Below are 23,623 nucleotides of genomic sequence, written 5' to 3' on the forward strand. Positions count from 1 at the left end.
ATATCTTGATATTCAGTGAAAAACCAAAGGTTATAGTGGCATTATAGCTAAGAAACAGAATTAAAGAAACCTTAGAAATTGATTAAAAAAACGAAGGTTAGAGGGACGTTATAGTTAGGTTCAGATTTTATCCACACAAAACCATAGAAAGTCAACAGATATAGTTATCTCAAGAAACGATGGCCCATACTAACAAGAAAGTGGCATACCACTAGTGATGCACCACTTTTCTTGCATCCCCCTTGCATTCCCTAATGCCACCACGGTAGTGCTGTATTTACAATATGGCGCACTACGGCACATGTTGGGGCAATTGCATCATTTTCTGATGCTATTGTAATGCTATACTGGATTAGCATAAAAAAGTGATACTAATCCAGTATAGTGTTAAGAGTCCCATTGAAATCAATGGGAGACTCATTTTAACGCCTGTTTGAAGCAGGTGATCAAAAATGACACTAGAAATGGCACAGTGGAATCTTGTAGATTCCATTGTGCCATTTTTAGCGACCTTCTAATGAGGGAACACCCCATTTGCATACATCAGGCATATACTATGCATGATGTGGGGTAAAGGGTTTACAAGGTGGCACAAACCTAGTTTGTGCCATCTTGCAAATATGGCGCTATGGTAGTGGCCCATTAGCGTCACATTTGTGGCAAAACTTTTGTCAAAAATGTGGCGCTAAGGGGTGCAAGGGCCTTGTAAATCTGGCTCTATAACTCATGCCCTAAGGTAAATATAACTCGGCAGGGGTAGCATTCGTAACCGGGTCATATGGGCCCCAACTAAAAAGGAGACAGGTTATAACAAAGCACCAGAAGTATTGATGAATCATTGAAGTGTTGAAGTATTGCAATCATTGCCCTGGAGATGCAGTGCATTCGCAAAACTTTACCTGCATTCTTACTGTATAATATATCTGGGACTTTTATTATATGTAACTCATAATTCATCCTGTAAAGGCTGGTGTCAGCTATGTTAAAGGAGTAAGAAAGGACCTATCCATCTTGAAGTATGTGTCTGACTAGAGTCATATTACTGTGATTCCAGGTGCCATAATACAAAGGCAAAGATACACATGCAATGGAGGGCTAAAGAGCTCAGCTTTGAGAGGTTATATTGCAGCCAATATATACCATTCAATTTGTTGGCTCAGGCCTTTTCTTACTGTGTCACCTTCCCAGATCCATCTGTTTTCTTTTATGGTGAATATCCAGTCCACATCATGCGTCCTTGTTCCCTCCATAGCCACATCCAGTACAAACCATCTAATTTCATCCGGGGTTTGGATCAGTAATGTTCAACCAACTGTGAATTTAGAACATTATACCCTATTTGTGATTGATTCTGTAAGATCCAGCGCTATATTTACTGTGTGGTTTTTCCAATACTTTTCAAATTTTGACACTCAAAACAATATACAACATTTTTAGAAGCACAATTTTAGGAGGTGTTTTCAATGTCCATTTTCTAGCATTTAGTGAACAAGATTTGATAATACCACTGTAGTTACATGCAGTACAGTTTCCACATCTATGGTGTACAATTACTGGATTCAATCTCCAAATTTGTGTGAGAGAGTTTTTCTTGGGATCAGTGTATGCCCTCACCATCTCTCTCTCAGGTTTCTTGCTTTCTTAAATGACAACGTGTTTTTTCCAAAGTAAAGAAATCTGAGTATGTTAAATTCCAGTTCTTCAAGATTATTTGTTAGGTGTTGTTGAATTCGGTAACAAAAGGTGATGATAAAGACCAATCCTGTGTCTGAGTTTTTTATCCTTAATTTTTAACAGTGATTTTAGGTTGCTGTGCCGTATTGGTTGTAGGGATTTGTACACAAGTCTATATGGATAACTTCTTGCCATATTTTTTTAGGATATTATAGCTTCTTTGAAATAATAGTTTATTTGAGCTTCTCATTGTGTAGATTGCATGGGCATGAAAAAGGTTCCCATGGACAGTCATTGTTTGGTCTCTCATTATACCTCAAAAGGAATGGGGGACGGGGGTCCTTCTTCGAGAGCCTCAGTGAATCTGCCAGGTGCCTGAACAGTCTCATGAGGAAGTCACTTAAAACACATCGCTTGAGAAGAGTTCCCATAGTCCACTGAAGAGGGTTTAATTTTTTCACAACAGTGGCATCCATTTGTCCTCTCAAGGTGAAGAGGTGTTTGTGGATTCTCTGCTGGAGGTAAGGGAAGACGTCCCATTCAATTAGTTGATGCTTGAAGTGCCAGCTGGGTGGTCAAACATGAGCCTTGGAAGAGCAGCAGAGGTTAGGTGATCAAAATGTCTGAGTGTCTATGTAGGTTTTCAATTGCTGTTGTAAAGAATGTTTTGTTGTTGACGATGAACTCATATTTAGCAATTGTTTTTCCTTCCCTGTTGTAGATAAATACTGCTTAGGAATTGTTTTCTCAAAACCAAGAAGATAGGTTGCAGGCTATTTTTTTGGGGTGGGTGTAAGTGGTCTTACTCTTGGGTCTCCCAGGTCACCTCAGTTGGTCTCATGTTTTTGCATATATAAAAGTATGTTTTTAAATAGTTACATTCGTAGAGACGATCATGTGGCCTTTGGAAATCTATAAGAGATACGTGGCCTTGTTTTATCAAAGAAACATAACCACAGGTCATTAAAAGCAGTACTGTAGAGGTTTTCGATCAATCTATATTGGTGCATTTAGTGTGATTGCTGTGTGTAAAGTCGTTGACCAAGCATATTGGAAGAAATGCACATTTGAAAACATTTAAGGTTTTTGATTAGTGCTCGTCTGTAGCCTTTCAAATGGTTTATATCACTGGAGGAAGGAACTAAATTAGGGATTACCAAAGGAGGAATGGTATGAGATGCTATTATCGATCCCGAAGGCATCTGTTGATGTGTCTTGTCTCAGAAACACATTCCTTTAGAATGTTTTGGACCACTGTGAAAAAAGAAAAATGCACAATATTGAATTTTAATCTTTGTTGGAAATATCAAAGGGGTGTCACCCATGAGGTTAATGAGTGGTCTTAGATAAGACTTATTTATATAGTGCGCATCCTAAATTAGTCTGCCATCGCAGCACTAGATTGCCATTACGACCAGAGATGCCAGCTCTGGAACTGGGGAATCAGGTTTGACACTCTGCTTCACCTCAACATCCTGTGATTCTGGGCAAATCACTTAATCTCCATGTGCCTCAAATAAGAATGTAGCCATGTGTAATGTAACTGGTGCTCATGAAAAGCACTCCACTACCTTTAGGTCGGCCTTGCTCTATAAAGAGCTGCAAAACAAAAAATCTAGGGCCAGATGTATCAAGCGATTTTGCATTCGCAAACGGTGCGAATCGCAAAATTCGTCCGTTTGCGAATGCAAAAATGCCTTTCAGAATGTATGAACGGCATTCGCAGTGCAATTTTAAGGAATCGCAAAAATAGCGATTCCTTAAAATTGCGACCCCATTTAGAGAATCGCAAATTGCGATTCTCTAAATAAGAAATCGCAAATAAGGAATCCTTATTTGCGATTTCTTAAGCACATGTATCAAGCATTTCCTAAATGCGAATTGGGCATTTAGGAAATGCAATTACCACAAACAAAACTTTGGTGGTAACCATGGGCAAATTTTAAAAATGCATTTTGAATGCATTTTTAAAATTGACATGTAGCGCACACATGCCCCTAAGGCATGTGTGTGCTTCACATGTCCGTAAAAATATTTTTGGGGTGCAGCAGAAGAGGCCTTAGGCCCCCAGCACCCTGGGATTTGCATTTCCTAAATTGCGAATTCCTAACTTGAATTTGCAACTTAGGAAATGCAAAACCATTCGCAACAGGCCAACAGGTGCAAATGGGGTTGGATTCTCTATTTGCGATTCGGTAATAGCATTTGCGAATTTTAAGAAATCGCTATTACCGAATCGCAAAAATCATACATACCATTTTGCATTTCTTAAATAGCGATTTCTTAAAATTCGCAATTTAAGAAACGCAAATCGTTTTTTTGATACATCTGGCCCCTTGTCACTGAACTGATTCTCTCAGCCATTTCTTAGCTCCCTTGATGACTTATTTCAGTTTGCCCTGGATTATTTTAATTTGCTTTTTTAACTTTAATTGTGTTTTTTTTTCCTAACAACACTGTCCCTGTTTGACTTTTTTAATTAAATCCCAAAGAGCTTTAATTTTAAATTTTGACAAAGCAATTCGTTGGTTTGTAGTTTTGTGGTACCAAATCCCACTGCCAATTATGGCGCTGTATGACAAACCAGTGGAATCAATTTTTTATAATTTTGACAAGCTTATTTCTCCCTTTATTGGACAACAGGCAACATTCAAAAAAGTTCTTTAGTGCATTTTTGAAAAGTGCTATAACAATTGTTGTGTAATGCTAAAGCCTTCATTCAGGTATATTTTGAGTGGCATTGTGCTACTCCCGCCAGAAAAGAAGCACTATGATGAGGCCAGTGTTGGCTGCGTCGTATTGCTTTTTAAAATAACGTTAAGCCATGCTGCACAGCAGAAGTGCTACCGTATAACATGGCTAAAAACATTGACAAAGCTAATAGCTCTCACATAGGCAAGACCTATTGACTTTGCTATTGATAATTAGGTTTCAAAATGCGGTCACTTTAATTTATGATGGTCCTGCCTTTGACTTGCCTCGTGTACTCATGACTAATCTGCAGGTCACACAATGATGCAACTGTCATAATGGTCACCCCAAATTTAAGCCCACTGCCGTTTAAATTAGAACCCAGGGATTTGCCTATTCTTTTTAAGTTCACCCACCTGCTAGTCCACACTTTCAATGTGTCCTGAGGTGAGGATGACAGAAGAAGAAGAGGAAGATGGTTGCTGCCTGCAGTCTGCCCCAGACAGGTTCCAGGATCTCTAAATGCCACTCACTAGCTGACAGGCCAAGGCTCTGGGCTGTCTAGTGCACCCAGATCATCCTCGGTGACAGCCCTGCCAAGTTTCTCAGGTTAGTTCATTATGAGCTGTTCCAGTCCAGCTTCCCTTGGATTCTAGGATTTGTAGTCTTCTATATTCCATTAGAAATCCAAGATTTCACGTCCCAGAAAGCAAAGAAAAAACCTTGACTGGACCAGCTGAACAGTCCCTGTTTAAACTTTACTGATTTGTCAGTGCATAAAAAGCATGGGAATTGTGATCCTAACTACAATAGAAGTTGGGCTAGGGATGTGGTAAAAATAACAAAACTTTATATAATCATTTTACTGGCATTTAACTTACAGATATCTTATGAATACATTTTTTGTAGACCCAGCAGATTTTTTAGCCCAATGTCATGGTTCATGTTTTATGAAATGTTTAATAAATATATTCCGATTTTAACAATGCGGAGTCCAAGTCAAAGAAAAATTATATAATTGAAATACATTCCTGATTTAAATTCAGCATGGATGTTTTCAAAGAAGCAGCTGCAAGAGCCTCCTAAGCAAGATGATTGACCTCTGTGCTACTCAATCATATGCCAGAACCACGCAGCCAGAGGTGAGTGGCATGTGTAAAATAATCCACTCCCTGAAACACAATGGGCCTTATTATGACCCTGGCGTCGGAAGCCTGCTAGGATCGTGGTGGCGTTTGGACCGTTGCCAATGTGGTGGTCCGACCACCACAATACGACCGTTGCGGTAGTGCGACAGTCAGACCACCAGCACCAGCAGTTTTCCTCCCTAGGAGGGGCTGGCGGTCCTAATCCGCCATGGTTGCGCTGGAAGCAGGGCAGTCCTGGGGATTACGACCCCCTTCGCAAGCGGTTACATGGCGGTAGCACCGCCATGTAACTGCTGGAGGAGATGGGTGCAGGGGGCACCAGGAGAGCCCGTGCACTGTCTATGCACTTGGCATGGGCAGTGCAGGGCCCCCCCTCCAACCCATTCGCTATGTTCCCTGTCTGCTTTGCTTTCCTAATGGGGCCTGCGGGAAGACGGACATACTGGCAGCAACCTGACAATCAAGACTTCGCCGGATGGCCTTTTCGATCCGCTGAAGTCGTAATGACCCCCAAAATGTTTGAATGTTGGATGGTTGGATTTTCAGGGCTTCTGTTTTGAACTTTTACATTTTGTTACCTTTTGCCTGAGGTTTTTCCTGATCTTCATTTTCTTACATTTACTGTTCAGAAATGTAATTAGCTGCTCTTGGAATTTATGATGAGTCACCCGACTGTGACTGCTTTTCACATCAGACTGGGCATAGGTGGTTTTGACAAGTAACATCTTTGGTGCTGTGCTAATCTTTTATACAGGTGTACATGAGCCAGCTTGTGACTTTTACTAATACTATGTTGAGCAGTTCACCAAGTGCTGGTCCACTTCCATAATGCAATTCTGCAGCAGCTGCATTTTCCACATAATTATGGATTTGTTGCATTTGCCACATAATCCATTATTTGCTGTATATACTTCAGAGTTTATTAAAAAATGTTTCCAGCTGAAATGGATCGAGAGTTACCAAAACTGCAGCGACGCAAATCGTGGCATAGTGGAAAGCCATTTTCAAGGTGAACAGTCAATCTTTGCCTATTTCTCTATATTTTGATGTTAAGCGGTTATTAATTAGGCTAAAACTTTGCCCAGTGCTAAGATTTGTCAAACTAATGAAGTAATACCTTCATGAAATGTGTCCAATGTGCTGCATAATTTGCCTTAAATTGTTGCATAATTTATTTAACCCTGCCACATAATGTTGTCCTCCCTGCCACATACTGCTGGTGGCCCTTACCATAGGTGATCATTGTATGTAAAATATAATGCACTTTAAATGAATAAAATGAAAGATAAACTAATCTGTAGACACGCATGGTTCTGGTAGGAAAGGTTAGTTTATTTCTTCAGAAATGTGTGTATGACCGGTTGGTGCACTGGGGACTAGTGACTAGTTTAAAATATCTGTCAGGCTTTTCACAGGATATGACAGCCTACCACAAAATGTGCAAAATGACTTAGGGGGAAACATAACACCTTTCACAATGCCACAAACCCACAGAAAGTGTAGTGCTTGGATTTACTTTTCAACACAAATTCTGATTTGTGCTGGAAAGTTGCCCAACGTTAAGTAGAGCTATGAGCTACTTTGCGTGAAAGGGATGTTTCATGGGCTGCAAAAGGACATTCCCATGCAAACACCCATGGTATTTGATGCAAAACCTACTTAAAAAAGAAGACAGGACTTTGTGGCAAAATGTACCATTTTTTCGAGGCAGCCGTAAAGTTTTGTGAATTTGAAAGTGTACTCTTCCACTCCAAAAGCTATGCTTGCCATCACATGTTCACCCTTGGTTTATTGCTGAATATAAATAACGATCAATCAATCAAACAATCAATTAATCAGGGTATTTGTATAGCACACTACTGACTCGTGAGGTTCTCAAGGTGCTGAGGGGCGGGGGCTGCTACTGCTCCAACAGCCACGTCTTGAGGTGTCTCCTGAAGGTCAGTAGGTCCTTTGTCTGTCGTAGGTGGGTGGGAAGAGTGTTCCACAACTTGGCGGCGAGGTGGGAGAATGATCTGCCACCGGCAGTGGGTCTGTGGATGCTTGGGATGGTGGCGAGGGCAAGGTCGTCGGAGCGAAGCTGTCGGGTCGGGGTGTAGAAGAGCCATCTGTTGAGGTATTCTGGTCCAGTGTTGTGCAGTGCCTTGTGAGCGTGAGTGAGGAGTTTGAACGTGATTCTCTTGTTGATGGGATGCCAGTGTAGGTCTCTCAGTTGGGCTGTGATGTGGCAGTGGCAGGGGATGTCCAGGATGAGGCGGTCAGAGGCGTTCTGCATGCGTTGCAGTCTTTTCTGGAGCTTGGCCGTGATTCCTACATAGAGGGCATTGCCATAGTCCAGTTTGCTGTTTACGAGGGCCTGGGTGACCATCCTTCTGGTTTTAGTGGAGATCGATTTGTAGATATTCCAAAGCAGGAGGAAGAGATGGGGTTGATTTGCTGGGTCATTGATAGTGATGAGTCCAGGATGAATCCCAGGTTGCGTGCGTGGTCGGTGGGTGTTGGTGCGGTTCCCAGTGTGGCAGGCCACCAGGAGTTGTCCCATGCGGAGGGGGTGGAGCTGAAAATGAGGATCTCAGTTTTGTCAGAATTCAGTTTCAGGCAGCTGTTCGTCATCCATTCGATAAAGCATACTTCAAACTGTGACTACATGCCTGCCTTTCTTTTTCACTTTAAAACTACACAATTGTATATGTTTATCGAAGCTTACTCACCAGTCATGGCTGGTGACTTGAAAGAAAGGCGGGGGCAATAAAACAAAATTTTAAAAAATAATACATTTAAAAATAAAAACATACCTGAATGTCGTTGTCACTCTTCACTGGACTGCAGGCTCCCAGCCTGCCCTGCGGCCAAGCATGACGCTGCTCAAAGTAGTGTTATGATTGGCTGAAGCGCCCTGACTGGGCGCTCCAATGCAGACTAGGAACCTGGGAAGGCTCTCTCCAACTCGGCAACACAATGCCGGGTTAGAGAGAAACCTTGTCTGAATGTGTCTGGCCGGCCCGAGAAGGCCAAACATACATGCACACTGAGGGGAGTGCTCTGTGCACTCCCCTCACTGCTCGTCACCCACATGGCCCCACCCCCTTTAAAAATAAAACAATAATAAACTTAGTTTATTATTGTTTTATTTTTAAAGGATTGCAGCGCCTACTGCTGGTGGTGGTGTTGGCGGGGGGGAGAGGGGACTCGACGCCCCTCCGCCATAGTGGAGGAGCCGCCCCTGAACATGGGCACTTTGCATGTGGTTAGTGGAAAGTCCTTAAGCCGTCAATGTACCCCCTCACTCAAAAATGTAGTGACTTCCGCACCCCTGAGAATGGGCCTCGCTGCGTCATATGCAAGACACATGCCCAAACTGGAAGGGCTTGCAATAGGCTTTCTGCAGAGAAAAGGGAGACTACAGACTCTTTTCCACCCACTGCCTTTTCCTGGTTTGCTACAGATACTTTTTTATAGAACAACTTCCGGGCGGATTAAGTCGTTAATTTGCAGGGCAGGCTCTATTCTTCGTCGCTCCCTTGCATCGCTGTGGAGGGGGCTCGTGCCAGGAGGGGGCGCACAGAGCGGGCCCAGCGACCGCCACATTAACCACTTTGCTCTTTTTTTAATTCGTCTAATGATAGTGCGTGGAAGAAAGGAAGTCGGAGGAGGCTTTTCAGGGCCCGGACGAGCAGCGGCTCGTGCTGTGGCTCTGACTCCGAGCCGCGGACGGCGGCTTTGTTCTCTTATTAGGCCCCTTTTGTTCGCTAAGATGGCTGCAGCCATTTCCAGCAGCCAGAGAGCTGAAACAGTCTGAATAGGGACACAATGTACTTGTTTAAATTACCTTTTCTCCAAAATGATGCAAAACCATTAAGGCAGAAGGTGCGGCAAATAAAAGTTTGATGGTTTTTTTTCCCTCCCTTTCCTGCGATAATGTTTTGCTCTAATAGCAGCTTTTTATTTGATTAGAATCCATTAGTTTGCAATATTATTCCTTTGGTGATTAGGTGGCAATTTTCTGCTCCTTTGCGCGCACTTTCAGCACTCAGTGCTGCGGCGGTAGAGGCGGCAGATCTCGCTATAATTCCCCCTCCGCTTCTCTTAAAACCCCTATTTAACTGGTTTGACTGGGAAGTAGCTTGAGAAATGGGTTTTTAATTCAGCGCTAGTTAAGTCGCTGAAGGGGGCCTCGCAGTGGTTGGGGACGGAGTGCTGCTGAGAGGCTGGGTGCCCCATTTGGCTGGGCGCCCCACTCTCGCTTCCATATATCATGCTTGTCTTTAGAGCACTTTTCCTCATAGACAGCGTCACAAAGTGCCTCTTTAATGCGTTGGTAAGAGCCCGTACTCAGAAGGCTATATCCGTATGCTGTGGGCCTAAAGAGAGAGCTGCAGGTGGAGTGTAGGGCGCGGTGGACTAGTTGAGGAAAGTTTGATGGGCCAGGGTAGCAAGCTGGGTCACCTTCTCCTAACCAACATCCCTGAAATCTCACGGCTCAGCCAAATCTCTCAAGTTATGCTTCTACATACTGCACGCTAAACGCAGAAATACTCCAAGGGGCCATTAAATAACCAACAGCAGCACGTAGTCCTTGGGCCAAACAGAGCGCAGTTCCACCTGTCAAGGCGTAACTGCGTCTCCAGACATTAAATTAAGCAGGCTCTCTAATAACTAGGTGAGAAGTGTAAGGGTTTCCGAGGCATTAAATATTTTGAACATAAAGGATGGCTAGGAGAAATGGGAATGAACCTTGTGTTGGTTGGTCCAATCCTTTTATGAGGGCTATGGGTAACCCTGCTCTCTTCACCTCCCTCGCATCTCTGGATTTCACGACAGTGAAAAGAAATAGATGCTCTTCACTCTGCCATCAATCTTCGATTCTGGTTCTTTATTGCCATTGACTGTGTCGCGTGCAGGGGCATCACAAGGATTATTGGTGCCCTAGGCGCATCGACATTTTCTCAACCATCTCCCCCACTAACATGGACTTGTAATGCTGTGTTTTAACACTTTGCTGTAGCACTCAGACAGCGCCCATGTGTGCCTATTCCTCCTTCTTGCTCTGAATATGTGCCAAGCTGCTTCCCATCGCTGCTAATCAAACAAAATCGGCCTGTATAGTGCAAAATGTCCCTGCAAATACTCAGCAACTCCCTTTGCAATATAAAGCCTTTAAAGGAATGTGTAGGGCGTGGTACCATGCAAGTTCTCAAGACAGTAATAAAAGGCCTAAGTGGCTTATCCCAGAATTATATGAGGATTCTAGTTCCAACTTTATTGTAATGTCCATAATGTCTATTCCATAGGTGTTGTCTTGTGGTGAGATGATGTGCGTTGCGCATGCAATCCATGCATCACAGGATAATAGTCTGCCTTCTATTCCCCATGACCGCATTTTCTTCAAACTGTGTTGTCAAGTACCCATAACAAACCACAGGACAAAGTGATGGAGCTCTTAAAGAGAGAAACTAATTGATTGAGATTCGTAGGGGTGGGCCAAATGAGATTTTCCTCTAGCTACTGCTAGGATTTAAGTGAACTGTAGTCTTTTGCTTCTTTGCATATATTTTGCCACGGATCTGCAACAAATAGGAAAAGGCTCTGACACTAGAAAGCAAAGGTGAAGAATTCTCCCAGTGGACGCTCTAAAGCAAGGGGGGTGTAGAGATCTGTCTGAAAAAAAAAAAGAGAGAGAGAGTGAGTGTATGTATAGTGTGTGTGTGTGTGTATGTATAATCACTGAAAAAACAAAGGTTACAGAGATGTTATAGTTAGGGAATAGAATTAAAAAAACAAAGAAGAAATTCACTGAAAAACACAAAGGGGACAAGGACATTATAGTTAAGCTCACATTTTAACCGTACAAAGCCATAGAAATTCACCAGTTATAGTTAGAGTTACCTCAAGTAACTATAACTCATGCCCTAAGGTAACTATAACTCGTGCCCCTGCCATGCACAGTTTTTTCATCTAATTTGTGGGGTAATTAGCAGTGCATGGTCCCTGTAACCTTTGTTTTTTTCAGTGAATTTCTATGTTTTTTAATGTATAGTACTTTTCATTACTATACGTTAATCCAACCACCACCGTGGCCATAGGACCTGGCTGAGGCCAGCCCCCTATAAGCACCCAATCTTGCGCTGTGCATGGCCTTCACACGTGCACAGGGGAGGTTGCTCACAAGACCTGGCTTGCAGCCGACCCTGCGACCAAAACCCACTAACCACCCAACCTCCTGCTGTGCATGGGCCTTTGCTAGTGCATGGCGGGAGTTGGCCTCGGCCTCTCTGGGTTTGAAAATAGGTGTGCGAGGGTGTATCTGGGGGGTGAGAGTGGCTGTCAGATTGTCTGGTTGTGAGAGTGCGTACATCAATGTCTTAGTGGGTGCATCAGTGTGTGCGCTGGTCTCTGAGTGGGTGACTGAGGGTGTCAGTGGGTCTCTGAGTGGCTGCGTGAGTGTCTGAGTGGGTCTCTGAGCGGGTGCGTGAGTGTCTGAGTGGGTCTCTGAGCGGGTGCGTGAGTGTCTGAGTGGGTCTGTGAGTGTCTGACTGGGGCTGTGAGTTGGTGCAAGAGGGTCTCAGTGGGTCTGAGTGGGTGCATAAGTGTCTGAGTGGGTTTGTGAGTGGAAGAAAGATTGAAAGAGAGAGAGAGGAAAAGTGAGAGGGAGACAGACTTTTTAAGGCTTTGATGTATGATAAACTTAGAATTGACATATTTTTGTTTAATTTAAAAATGAAAATGTGTTTTCTATTTTAAAAAAATAACCTTTTATTTTTTTATTTAAGCATTTGTAATTTTTTGAAAAAAGAGAAAAACTATTCCAGCTGGACTCGAACTCCCAGTGTGAAAGTCTTTGATTTTCACGCTGAGCTATCTTTTTTTTATTTCTCTGTCCTGTTTTTTTCATCCTCTAAGGACTATCTGGGGCTGTGGGGAAGCCCTTGGCTTCAGCCGAGACCCAAGATGGCTGACAACACTTCTGTTGTTGAAGTGTTATCAGCCAATCAGATCTCAGCACAAGATCAGGAGGGGTTACGAATCCTTTGTGTCCATATATATACAAATTCGGGTTTTCTTATATTTCTCAAAAGCTACTGAACGGATTTATACCAAATAACAAAAAGGACTTTCAGGACCAAGAGCTACCATTTAGCCAAATTTGGTGTAATTCAGTCCACTGATTTTTGCACTATCGCTGTTCAATTTTTCCTATGGGAATTAACATTGGAAACGCTCTAAATTTCACCCCTCCTTTACCTTGGCCCACGCTTGACGGCTCACCCTGAAACGTTCCAGATAGCAGATCACATGAATGTCGAATTATTTTTGGAAAATTTTGTGAAGATTTGTCAAGCGGCACTAAAGATAAAGGCAAGTAAAACACAGCTCTTTCTAGGGAAACTATGTCCTAACTATAACTACCTAATGCTGACACCGCCAGTAGGTTATGTATATATGTTTACACGCACAACAAAAAAAGCAAATATCAAAAAGTCAGTCCCTCATGGAAAATCTATCAGATGTACAGGCTGTAAAAAAAAAGGGTGTGTTTGAAATGAGTACTGGTTGAATAACTATGTAGGGTCTCTCTATAGAACACGTATGACAGTCTGAAAATGTGTGCCAATTTTTGACACATTACCTTTGTCCCTCTGTCAGGTGAAATGAACAAATTGGGACTGAGTCACAATTTTTTTTTTTTTTGAGTAGGTATGACCTAGTCCTCTAGTAATCCAGGTTTACTCCTGGACTCCAGGAGCAAGCCAGGATTACCACTTGTGTAATATTTGTGAATCGGACTTCATGCAGTGTAGGTAAGTACAGAAGTAAAAAAAAAAAAAAAAAAAAATTAAAAAAAGTAACATCAGCATACTACATAAATTCGAGAGATAATTTACTTACAATTAATTGATTAGGGAAGTAAATTGAAGAAGAAATCTAAATGGATGAAATCTTGTCTTCCCTCAAAGCAATATTCCTGTTCTCACACCAGACATTGCTGGCATCATAGAAGCCAATAGCAAGGACATGTCAAATGGCATCCCTTGTGACCTTATTTTTTTTTTTTCGACAAACTTGCTAATGGCATCATCAGTGATATCATGCAATGATGAAATCACATATAACAACCTGATAATACCGTCTTGCACCCGACTGATGGCCTCGCACCTCACATCCCTGAAGACATCACAGGAGATATCTTCAAGAGTATCGACATTTCAGAGGACTTTATCAAGATCATCATTGACTACACCTCTTATGGTGTTGCTGACAACATCAAACATGACATGAAGGAGGGCATTGCAGATGACAGTCCGAAAATACATGCACAAGACCACAAATCATATCATTGGGATCGCACAGGACACATTGAATTAAACCCCTGATGGCATCGTTTATACCATCTCAAATTAACATAGATGACATAACTGAGGGCATCACATTACTCTTCACGTGATGTGAGTTCTCGTTTTAACTTAACTTGTCACTACAGAAGCTTGTCTATTTCCCACAAAGCTGCCATGGAAGGACCCATTGCAGGGAAGCCGAGGGCCCTGCTCGCAACCCATTCAAATCATAATTTCCCGATGGTTAGATGTATTGCCATGGCGGAGAGAAGGTGACAATTCAGGAAGGGAAACATGGAGCGAGCACAGGAGCTGAGGGTGGGAACAGGATGTGGCGTGGCAGTCTTTGAGGGGCATACAATGGTGTTCGGATTAGTCGTCTTCATCTTTCTTCAAGTATTCACAATCTGCTTTTGAAGTACCCATTTGTCATTCTTTCATTCCCACGGAGATTTGAGGAACAGGTGCATTTGCACTTTCTTGTAGTCATCGATTGCTTAAAGGTAATCTCACAATTTTGTTATTTGATTTGGACACGCTGGCAGCAGTTGTCACTGAGGCCTCACTCCCATTGCCCTACTTAGAGAGCGGCAGAACGACCACGACTATTGCCAAGTGATGAAACACCAGAAATATAGATTACTCGTGCCGCAGCCTCCAGGTATCTGAGAACTCCACAAGGCCGTAAGTGATGGGCGATCGCACCCTCCCCTTTCCAACCCTCGGAGAGGGATCACAGGTGAACTCCGATCTCATCTTTCCTGCAGCCCTCCAACCCCGAGCGTGGGATCACCACTCCACGAGGTGACGTGACTCGGCCGCTGCCTTCCGGGCCTTGTCTGGCCATCAGACACTGTTAAAGAAATCAAAGGGAGAAATCAATAGAGGCCTCATTACACGCGCTGCGCGGGCACCGTGGCACTCGATTAATTACAGTGTCGGTAGCATTTGCTTTAATTGGAAAGAATAAAGGGAGAGAAGTGCCTGGATTGGGCGGCTGGGGGGTGGCGGGCATTAGCATATGTGTGGCTTCGATGGCACTGCCGCCATGCGGCCTCGCGGCTTAGGTGCTCTCCAACGCGCGCGCCTCTTTGTGACACCCCGAAAAAAATCTGCCAAGGCAATTAGGAGAGGATCAGATTGGGGAGGCTTTTGTCAGCTGCTAATTAAAGTTTCTTTAGAATCAGGAATGCTCTCCCTCTATCCTCTTTCTCCCCTCGCCTTTCTTTATCTCGATGAGGCGCGCGATATAATTTACAACATGTTGGCTAATTATGTACGTTGGGCATAATAGAGTGAGAAAGAATAGCGGGCGAGGAGGAGAGGTGTCAAAGAATACGGAGGGTTTCATAACAGAACGCCCCCCCCCCCCCCGTTTCCCGGTCCCTAAACCACCACCGCCAACCAGGAAGACTTAGCCGTTTAGAAGCATTAGATTTATGAGGGCATTTAACTTCGTAAGTTACGTGCACATTCTATTGATCCCAAAATGAGAGCCGCATTGAAAACGCTTTCCAAGCAACCCTCTCCCCTGCCAAATAAACATTTTTCGATTTGGGAAAAAATACTCTGCAAAATGCAAGAAAGCATCCTTCAAGCAAAGGCAAATCTCACAAGACTGACCTTGGCAAACCAGTGCATTGGTTACATTTCAATTGTATTTTTTCATTCCAACTATATGTCATAAAAATAAAAAGAACATGCCCATGTTTGCTACGCAATTGTTAAAAAACACAATGAAACAACGGATATCATTTTAATAGAAGAGTTCTGGTGCTTCTAAGCAGTTAGGGATACTTGGAACAAGTATGAGTTTTAATGCATTATGTTTAATATTTAAAAATAATATTAATCCTTCAAAATATAGTCATATATGGACGATTTGCATTGCGCGGGCAAATTAAAACAATAGACCATTCTAATTAGCTCAGAGGGCTTTTTATTTCGTCGGCCCCTGATCGGCTGGTCGCAACATCAACTGAAATGTTGCAGCCACTACTTTGAGGACTCAGGCATCGTGTCATACGTTTTAGGATACAAATAAGTTAGAAGGGGGAAGGGTAGGAGTACCCTGACCCCCTGGCCATTGTGGGAGAGTGGGAGCAGTGGGCTGTCAAAAATAAAATAAAAAATAGCATGCTGCAAGTCTTGTGGTTCACCACTGGGACGTGCAAGCATAAAAAAATGAAGCATGCACTGTCCCGCAATACCTTTGAGTGGCACTTGTATGACTGTACCATGGGAGTACTGTGAACAAAAAAAATGAAAAATGTGGGATGAATGTCTGTGCGACTGTAGTGGGTTGGATAGCTATGAGGTGGGGGTGGCCAGCGGTAGAGGATTTGGTACAGGTCCTGGCGGCCACTGAAAAAAAACAAGGCTAAAAAGATGTTAGATTCAGACCTTGAAATAATATACAAACTATTGTTTTTAAACAAAAAATCCACTTAAATTCTGCTAACTATAATTCGTGCCATCACCATGCACTGCTTATGACCTCACATTTTACATCACTCATGCCATTTTAAATGACATCACTGATGACATCATGTAATTATTGCAACACCATCCAACAGGGTTTGTGGCCTTGAAGTAATTTAAAACACTACAGCTGTGGACAATTTGCTATTCACCTTAACAGGTTCACCCATTTAAATGCTTCTCATGACCCTCAATTTTAAGTTAGGAGGTTGGCAAATATACATTTACCACTATAAAGACACTTTCTTCCAGGTGCTATGGACTACACTCCGTACTTTAGTAAGATACATTACACACATTCCTGAGATGGGCACAGTGACATACAACCTTTGAGCCATGCTTACCACACCAGTGTAGGATACACCACCTCTATGTGGGACACCGATATATTCTAATCTATTCAACAATCTCCAAAGCCCTAAACTCTTTACCAAAGTTCTGGAAATAAACATCCACGCTAAATAGAATTTGTCTATAGGAGTGTATTATATCTATTTAATATGGGCACATAGCCAAATATCCATTTGTGGATAATCTAACATGAACAAAAGATTTGGGGCCAGATGTATCAAGATTCCAGGTAGCGATTTCCAAATTGCGATTTTTAAGAAATCGTAATTTTAGAAATGCAAAACACGATGTATCAAATTTGAAAATTGCAATAGCGATTTTGTAAAATTTGCAAACGCTATGTGTGAGATGCAAATACCGAATCGCACACAAATTTGTGATTCAGTAACTGAAAATCGCAATTAGCAAAAACTGCAAACCGGAACATCCTGATGACATCACAACCAGGAAGTGAGTCAGCCCATGCTGTTTCCAGATGCCACACCCATAGGAGCAGTGAAAGAGACACACTCCAGCACCAGGTAGTCAGCATTGTGAGGAAGCCAGGATCAAACGGCAACATGCCAATGCTGGCAATGGGAAGGAGAAGGGAGACAGGAAGAGGAAGCTGAAATTCAGTGGGAAAGAATTGGAGGTTCTCATTGAGGAGGTTGTTGGGAACATGATAGACTCTTTGGCAAGACCTCATTCCAAGTACCTGAGAGTGAGAAGCGGAAACTCTGGTCTGACATACAGACAAAAATATGCACAGTGGGTGTTGTGCAGCGCTCTGTGGAGGAGATACGCAAGCGATGGTATGACTTGTGGTCCTGTGCCAAGGAGAGGGTGGCCAGCAGGCTTAGGGAGGCAAGGAGCACCAGAGGCGGACCACCCACCCACACACCGTCCACACCTATGGAAGACCTGGTGGAGTCCACATTGATGCCAGAAGGTGTCAGTGGTGTAACTGACATTGACACCTCAGTGACACCCAGAACCAGGTAAGGCCAGTGATTATGTGTATCCCCACATGTGCATGTACACATGCCCCTTAGGAAATAGAACATAGCTTGATGCACAATGAAAAGTAGTCCATGTCACATCTGACATACAACACAACAGTGCCTTTTGTGAGTGGTAGTACACAACCCTAAGGTGAATACACAAGATAAATATCAAGATAGTGGTCAGCCACATAGAGAAACACCACAAATGACTCAGGGTGACACAATTTAATTGTACATTTAAAGCAACACTGTGGAAATCTGTGACAAATGCTAGAACTGACATGATGCACATTATCCTTGCAGATGACTCGGTCCCTGCTGCTGCAGGATCTGAAAAAGTCGGGGAAGCAGAAACACAGCCACAGTCAGACTCAAATACAAGTGAGTCCTACAGTATTGTTCCAACTAGATGCAGGGCAAGGGTGTTACCACTGCCAGAGTACAACCTGGAATCAGATGAGATGTCAGAACATGAAACCACAACACCACCAGAGCCGATTCCCACAGGAAGACAGCAGTCCCTGCACCAGCGTCAGTCAACTCCCCTCAGGAGGCGCCACGATGCAGGCAGACAGGGCATAGAAGAAGGAGTGGGCCCATCAATCTTTGGCGGCCTGGAAGCTTTCATGCTGAAGGTGCAGCGCCTGCAATGCAACATTTGAAGTCACTGCACAGACCGTTTGTGTCTCACAATAGCAATGTGGGGTTACAAAACAAGCAGTTGGAGACCCTGATTGAGGGACAGCAAAGAGTTGCTGAAAACACCAAGGAGTTGATACAGGCCATTGGGGAACTATGCACTGAGATACGGCAGGAGCGTGTCAGCCAGTGTAGACGTCATCACCAATATTTGGCTAAGTTTGACAGCTTCTGTAAATCAGTCAATCTGCTTGCAAGTTCAATAGCCCAGATATCACGGCGTGCCATTGCCACACAGGTGGAGATGGCACATTGCAGTCGGGACATTGCACAGGGACTGGTGCAAATTACCAATGTAGTGGATGCCATGCAAACAGCACGCAGTGCCACAACCAGCGAACTGGGTGTTGGTGACAGTGAGGAGTCCTCTAGCCTCAGCAGTCTGACAGTCCCTGTGATTGATCCGAGGCGTCACAGTGCCAGACACAGTACTGCAGGTGAACCTGCTACAAGAGATGCCAGCGAGGGCACCGAGTACTCAAGTGGAGTGCATGAACGTAAGAAGTGATGTGGAGGGCTACAGGGGACCACCTCAACATGTGTAATAAAGTCATGCTATGATGCTAATAGTGTGACATTGTTAATAGATCATGTCTGCCCATTGTGAATAGCTATGTCCTACTGACACATTGTTTACCTGAAGTGAAGGTAATAAAGATGCTACCTACTGAAATACATATTATTGAAGTGGATTTGTCATTACTTACATCAAAAATGGTTGCACTTGATGTCAGCACGTCTTTGCCTTCCTTCTGCTGCACTGGTCCTGTCTGCTAGTAGAAGGGGTGGTAAGGGATCATCATCCTCATCTGAGTCTGGCTCCGTGAGTTCCACTGGTATGCCCCTGGTGGTTGCTATGTTGTGCAGGATAGCACATTTGGCCACAATTTTGCATGTTGTCTCAGGGCTGTGCTGTAGTGCACCTCCACTCCTATGGATGCACCTGAACCGGCTCTACAGCATCCCAAAAGTCCGCGCCACCACATTGCGGGTAACCCTATGTGCAGCATAGTACCTCCTCTCTGCTGGGGTGGCAGGGCTCAGGTAGGGCGTTAGCATTTAGGTGCGCACTGCGTAGGCACTGTCTCCTGAATGCACAGAGTAAAATGAGTACATTTGCTGTCTGACGGCATGCTTACATCAATGCATTATTGTGAACTATCAAGTTGCCTAGTAGACATCCTTTCCCAATCTCCCCAGTTAGCAGTCTTGTGTGTATCCTGCTGTGGTGAAAGATGTAGGAGTCATGTGTGCTCCCTGGGTATCTGGCCACGAGATCGGTAATGAAGTAGGAGACATTGCATATCACCTGTATGTTCATGGAATGATGGTTTTTACAGTTGTGATACACATACTCGGTGGCCGATGGTGGACGGATTGCTACATGTGTCCCATCAATTCCACCTAGCACATGTGGGAACTGTGCTATCTGGTAAAAATTAACTTTGGTTTGTTGTAATGCCTGTGGGGTGTTGGGGAATCTGATGTACAGTTGTATTTTGCTCAGCATAGCATTGAGAAATGTATTGAAAAATCTAGAAAGGGCACTCTGTGATACCCCTCCAGCTGCTGCTATGACCCCTTGATAGCTCCCTGAGGCTAGTAGGTGCAGGGAGCATAATACCTGCACATGTGTGGGTATGCTATTGGTCCTGTGTGTTGTGCGCTGCAGCATGGGTTGTAGCTAAGCTATCAGGTCAAGTATCATTGCTGAGCTTAACCTGTACTTATATATTTCCTCCTCAGTCTGGTCAGAAAGGGTTATGCGCACTCTGAAAATGCACTCCTGTCTCCTCCTCAAAACCTGTCAAGATCCTCATTCTCCTCGCCATGACGTAGAGTGCAGCCATTGTGGAAGAGGAGCTGAGGCATTCTGGGCCTCTTTATATAGGTTGCAGGGGGTTACCACCTGGTTTCAGTTCGTGGTAAATTGCATGTGCAAACGGCCATTCTGCGAATAATCGTAAATTGGGATTTTTTGCTACATCACATTGCAAAACCCGTTTTTGCGTGTCGTAATCTGCATCTCGCAAATAGCGGCACAATTTAGGAAATCTCTATCTGCGAATCGCTATTCTCTATCGCAATTAGCATTTCGCAAAAAGCAATTTGGTAAATCATATCGCTATTTGCGATGCTCTGCTTGCGACACGCTAATTCGTCTCTCATTAGCAAAAAATTTGCTATTTTTTTGATTTCTTATTTATCCGCTGCGAATGCGTTTCACACATCATAAAACGCATTTTTGCATTCGCAAACGGACATTCGCACCGTTTGCGAATGCAAAAACGCTTGATACATCTAGCCCTTGGTCTCTCACAGATTTGTTTGCAATACCCTTTGGCTTTAACCTTGAATCTACTTTCAAACATACCTGTGCGACTCACATTAGGTGTGATCAACCTTTATCCTGTGTAACAGGGAGTGATACTTGCACCCCAAACTTTAGTAATTTGTAAATGGTGCACCACATACCTTTCGCCATGCACAATCGTGTGCCTCCAGGGCTTACGCCATTTCCATGCTATAGCCCCACACGTACAATTGCCAACTCTATGCTATATATGACTAGTGGGATGGCTGAGTGCACTAGTCATGAGCCTCAAGTGGCATAACATAAGGATATGCCTCATCTTCCATGTAGTATAATATTTAGAATGGTTTCTAGTCCAGGTGACTGTACTGTAAACCTCTAAATCAAATAGTAACATTAGCTGAGAGGATATATCAAGATGTCAAGATAGGGTCACAATATATGGATCATGTTTACTTCAGAATAGAGAAAAATTCCTCTGTCTTAAATGTGCCACAGTGAGCTGCACCGAGGGCAACATTCTTCCCTTCAACATCAAGGGGCAGCATCAAAGGGTCCAGCACAGCTCTCAGTGTGAAGTGTAAAAATTGTGGCATTTTCATTAACTCAAGTTTTTCCTTTTAAATTCAAATACATTAAGTGGTCAACCTTCATCTTTCTATGTGTAGAAAGATTATAATAACCACTGGTTATAGTTGGCTAGATCCCTGTGAAGGTTCCACATGAAGTCAGACCACAAAAACATTTAGCAAAAATACAGGTTCTAAAATACAGACTGGCAAAATCTCAACCTTATCTAAATAACTCCCTACAAAAATGATAATCTTTCTAATTTTTAAATCTATCCCAAATAATTTCACACATTTTGGACTTTTTTAAATGTGCTTTTCCATGTAAAATCCTAGCTTATTTAGGGATATGTGTTTATAATAGATGTAGGTGCTTGTAGAAATATATTTGCAAACAAATGTTAATGTAAGGTTTTAGTAGTGTTTTTGAATTGTTTTGTAAAATGTTTTTACAATGTGCGTTTCACCTGCTAACCCATTTGTGATGGTCCAACTAGACAGTGCAATTCTCTACATAGTGCCCTTTCCAGAAACGAATCACAACCAGACATCATTGAGTCAAGATTCAAGCATTAGGATGAATGCGTCTTGGGCAGGGTTTCAACACAATGGGGGTTATTCTAACTTTGGAGGAGGTGTTAATCCGTCCCAAAAGTGACGGAAAAGTGACGGATTTACCACCAGCCGTATTACAAGTCCATTATATCCTATGGAACTCGTAATACGGCTGGTGGTATATCCGTCACTTTACCGTCACTTTTGGGACGGATTAACACTCCTCCAAAGTTAGAATAACCCCCAATGTGTCCCCTTTGGGCTCCTGGTTACTGCACAGTCTGCCCCTGCATAGTAAAATGGACATATAACTGGCAATGAGACCCACATGTTGCTTGCAGTACTGACTGCGTTCTGGTGGTCCTGGTGCCACCGGTAGTGTTGGTCGCATTGCTGGAAGCAGCCCATTGGATCATGTGTTCAGCTCTGTCTCCAGTGAATGCCTAGATACATACCATGGGATGGTAGCCCTACTAGAAGCGTAGAGAGCAAAGCTGGAGTTGAACATTATGGAAAAACTAAACGCCTATGAACATCTCCCTGGGGCAGACTGGATCCAGAGATGATTTGGTTGCAGAGGGAGCCCATCTGAGGTCTCTGGCCACTCTAAAGGAAGCTTGTATTTAACAGAAGCCTCAGCACTCAGCACATGGGGCATGCCTCTCTGTCATGTGGGGAGGAGGTGCATGACAGTCATGTTGAAGATCCCCTGATGGGAGGTCCTCATGGGGGTTACCGACAGTGCCGGCTGCAGGGGCCTCCTTCAGTTCTTGGTGGCCAATAATCATCACATGTATTATGTTGTTTAGATCAATTGCAAATGCCAACGAGCAATTTACAAGATGCCTGCTTTCATACTTTTACCTTCCCTCAATGACAATTACAGGACTTAAAAGAGTTGGGAGAACCACAGAACCAATAACCGCTGAAGAGATTAGAGCGTCAGTCTTAACACTGTCACAATAAGGCCCCATGGATTTTCTGTGCCCTTCTACAAGGCATATCAAGAGCTATTGTTTGAACCTTTTGCTGAAGTGTATAAGTTATTCGGATCCTTATATCACTGGCAGTTATAGTCTCATGCTAGAATCCACAGTTTCTCTCTTGCTGAAGGCCAATACAGACCCCACATCAGGTAGTTTGTATGGAGCAGTGATATTCAAATTATGTCCAGGAGGATGAATGCGGCCCTCCTGACCTTTATATGCAACCCCATGGTGCACAATAGCACTGGACTGCTGTTTACTGGGCACTAACATTCAGAAAGAGGTTAAACAAATAGGCAAGCATGTATTTATGGGTTAAAGGAAGTAAATGAAAAGAAGCAAAGAAGGTGTCCTGCATCACTCATCTTTAGGAACACCTTCATTTTTAGAGATATCTTGCAAAAAAACAAAAATAGGATAATTTCTTCAAAGTTTAAAAAAGTGTATTTTTATTAACACACAGAAGCACTTCACCTTCATACATCAGACTATATTACCACATTGAGAAGCATGTATTTAAAGTGATAGTTTTCAAACAAGAACCTAGAAGCATTCATGCCTTCCCTTTCCTCATAACAATTTAATTAGTGAACTAAAGTCAGTTGTCACTTGCACCCTCTGAGTGGCCTAGGTTATTATTCATGGAATAACATTACAGATTTTTAAATCAAACACAAGCAAATGTTTTGTAAAGGGCATATAATGAACTTGTGTTTCAAGGTGCTTTCATATGTGATGATGAAAAAAGAGGGAAAGTGAAATAAAACAATTGCCTAGGCTCACATAATTTGGTCAAGTGGGGAGGCTAGGAATGTTCCCAGGTTTTCTGGTTCTAC

This window comes from Pleurodeles waltl, chromosome 6 (assembly GCF_031143425.1).
Source record: "Pleurodeles waltl isolate 20211129_DDA chromosome 6, aPleWal1.hap1.20221129, whole genome shotgun sequence".
Classification (NCBI taxonomy): domain Eukaryota; kingdom Metazoa; phylum Chordata; class Amphibia; order Caudata; family Salamandridae; genus Pleurodeles; species Pleurodeles waltl.